The sequence below is a fragment of the Scardinius erythrophthalmus genome (assembly GCF_964197995.2).
Source record: "Scardinius erythrophthalmus genome assembly, chromosome: 9".
Classification (NCBI taxonomy): domain Eukaryota; kingdom Metazoa; phylum Chordata; class Actinopteri; order Cypriniformes; family Leuciscidae; genus Scardinius; species Scardinius erythrophthalmus.
Window position 1 is genome coordinate 5,456,085 of NC_138229.1, and position 3,604 is coordinate 5,459,688.

General features: G+C 34.5%; 1 long non-coding RNA gene across 1 annotated transcript; it reads right to left on the bottom strand.

Moving 5' to 3' along the window:
- Positions 1-1,369: 1,369 nt before the first annotated feature.
- On the bottom strand, positions 1,370-3,263 carry LOC308696189. Its single transcript, XR_014030794.1, has 4 exons — positions 3,216-3,263; positions 2,713-2,769; positions 2,115-2,189; positions 1,370-2,024 (listed from the first exon to the last, which is right to left on the bottom strand). It is a non-coding gene; the product is annotated as an uncharacterized lncRNA (long non-coding RNA).
- Positions 3,264-3,604: the final 341 nt, after the last annotated feature.

Sequence of the window (3,604 nt, forward strand, 5' to 3'; positions counted from 1 at the left end):
GAAGGTAAAATAATTAACTTTAAAGTGTTTTTAACTAGGATCTGAGATCTCCATATCTGATCGGGTTGATCTGGTCAAAGTGGCTTTTTGGAGTGGGTTAATCTGTGTGATGTTCCCACAACATTACATATGCATTAAACACTACTGTTCTTTAGAATATAGATTAAATCAAGTCTAAACCATACGTAAAACCCAAGTTTTGAGCACAGTAAACATCTAGTAGGAGTGGGATTCAAACCCATGTGACCTTTTGTCCATTTACGCCTTAACCATTCGGCCACCCTCTCAAACAGCATCTGATATGGTTGTCTTTCAAACACAGAAAAATGGAAAGGAAAACAATTAATGATAAAGTGTCCTTAACTAGAATCACCACATTAGCTGTCCAATCCAGACAAAGTAAAGTGGCTTTTTGGAGTGGAGTAAAGCATTTGGTGTTCCTTTGACAAGCCACTTTTATTCACAACCTGGATTGAATCATGTCTGAGAATAACCTATCGCAAACTCTAGTTCTGAACAGGTCTCCTACTAAAGCTACTACCAGGAGTGGGGTTCGCACCCACAAGGACATTTGTCCATTTATGCCTTAACCATTCGGCCACCCTCTCAAACATCATCTGATATGGTTGTCTTTCAAACACAGAAAAATGGAAAGGAAAACAAATAATGATAAAGTGTCCTTAACTTCCTAGTTACTACATTAGCTGAACAATCCAGACAAAGTAAAGTGGCTTTTTGGAGTGGAGTAAAGCACTTGTTGTTCCTTTGATAAGCCACTTTTATTCACAATCTGGATTAAATCATGTCTGAGAATAACCTTTTGCAAACTCTACACTGTAAAAATAAAAGGTGCCTGGAGGAACCTTTTGGGGTTCTTCACTTTGCCACACCGGCGGAACCATCTGTAGATCCTCTAGGCACCCTTTAAAAAGGGCCGGTTCTCTGAGGAACCACACAGGTTTCCTGAGGAACTCTTATATAAGGCACTGTGTGGAACCACTTTGGGTGCCTCCAGGAACCAAATTTCATTTTTTTTTATATTTAATTTCATGGTGTTACTATGGTTACCTTTGACTTCTATTATAATAAACAAATTGAACCAAATACAAAATAAGAATTGTTTATTACATATTTGATATTCATTTTTATACATACACTTCCATGCACATGGGAAAAAAAGATAACTATAGATTAATATCAATGAATACACAAAAAATTGTATAATACATAAGCAACATGAATAATCAACCATGTATATACAATAGATAAACAAGAAAAGACATATCAACAAAATGCATGGAAACACATATGTTCCACAAAATAAATCAATGTAAAAAAATTACATTTTGACTAATTAAAAATGTCCATCTTTACTTAACTTTAAAAAGATTTGTGTTTCAGTCCGATGGTCCAAGTCCAAAACTCTATCAGATGCCAAAAACAAACAACAAACAGTGCTAATATGCAAGTGCTCATTGTGCTGTAATATTCCTGAAAATTATGATCCTAACCTTTATCTCTATACCGAAATCTCAGATGGTTAGTTATTCAGCTATTTTGAATCATAAAATGTGAAGTCTGGGATGCCATTAGACTGGAGACTGTAATGTTCACTATAGCTTTTGAAAAGCTTAAATGTGTGACTTGAATCAACAGTGTTCATAAATGGTTGTTGAGTATTCTCATGAAACAAGATAGAGGAAGTAGAGGCTTCGACCCGGAAACAGTATTAAGGTGCAGTAAAATTATCTGTTGTTCTGTGAATGTTCACTGGTGAATTCCAGTCATTTCAATAAGAATCCACACGATCAGCAATTTCGTTTGTGGTCAAAAATGTCACTATGGGACCAAGTTGGTGTGAGGTAGCCTACTTAAAGAGTTAGAAAAGTGAAAAGGTACAGCAGATTCGTTTTCCGTCTGGTTTCCCTCTTTTCTGGTGGATGGTCCAGGCACTTCAGTGATTTTCAGGTCTACAGGAGGATTTTTATTCTTGTTCAAACTTGTATTTCAGCTTACCGAGATCCCTGCAAAGTACAAAATTTACTGTTAGTAATGTTATTAAAGTGATAGTTGTGAAATTTAAATAATTTCCTCAGCTTTGTGATGTTCCAAACCTGTTTGACTTTCTGTCTGTGGAACCCAAAAGCAGATCTCAGGCATAATGCAACCCCAGTCACCATTCAGTTTCACTGCATGAAACACAAGCAGAAAAAATTGTGTAAATCATTCATGAAACCATTCTTATGTACACTTGTCTAGTTCAATTCAATGCAACAATTTATGTAAAAATGGTTAAGCTCCAAAAATGTCCCAGAAAAGATCCTAAAAATAATCAACGAGTTCACAACTCATGTTTTATGGGTTGTGTTGTAAGTCTTCTGAAGCCATATAATATCCTAGCTTTTTCCTTTTTTTTTTTTTTTTTTTTTTGTCGAAAAATACTAAACTTGAAGTTATAATTCAGAGTTAAAATGTCTTATATTCAAATGCAAATGATAAAGATATAAGACAAAATGCATAGCATTATTTGTGAACCAAACCTGTGATATTATTTTTCTGAGTAACATGATTGAGATTTGAGAGCATGAGGGAAGATTTTCAGAGAATAACTGATTAAAAAACACAAGTAGCTGCTACACAGTCAAACAATACAATTTCACACAGAGAAAGTTCATAGTAATAAAGTACTTGCATGTGGTGCAGGTAACTTACTGTAATTCAATGTTGCCACTGATATGTTCAGATCATTTTAGAAATGTAATGGTTGTTCTGGGGAAACAAAAGAACAAAGCTGATTATTCACAACATAATATTTATTGACCAGTAAATGGCTTTAAAATGGTATTTGAGAGAATGAGGGCACCTGTAGCAGTAAATTTAGGCTATAAAAATAGACCAAACTATATTAACCTGCTTTTGTTATTCATAACAAACGCCAATGACGAAATAAATTAGTTAGGCTATATCAGCAATTTGAAGACACAGTTGTACAGAATATGTTGAATTGAATGACTAAATCAATCATTTCCATTTGTTCATTAGATCAACGTAGTTAGCATCGCGGCTAAAACCTTCATACCAGATACTGTGCAATAAACAAATGGTAAACACTGTAAAAACGTAGTAATGTATAATACATTTAGTTTATATATGTGTGTGTTTGAATATATAGTAAGTAGACTCTGTATTTATATTTATTTGGCGAGTTTACAAACCTTGTAACGGAGAGCCGAACAAATGGCGGAAGCTTTGATGAGAGGAGCCGTTACTTCAAACCCGATGACGTCGATCAGCTGAGCTTTGTTGCGCGCGAGCAGCGCGAGCATCACTGAAGCGACGACAGCAGAGGAATAGCAGCAGTTTCGTGACAGAATAAAACTTCTCTCCTCCTGGTTCTTCTTCATATTATTAATATTATTATTATTTAGTGTTGTTGTTTAAGGTTTAAATTACTTAATAAAATAGGCCTATACTAAATAAATGTAAGCTACCCAAGTGAAAAAGACGTAGGCTACTGTTAAATATATTAAAATGCATTAAAGTATATTTGTATTGTAGGTCTACTAAAAACACTCAAGTACATTTTTAATGCATTTAATAGTAC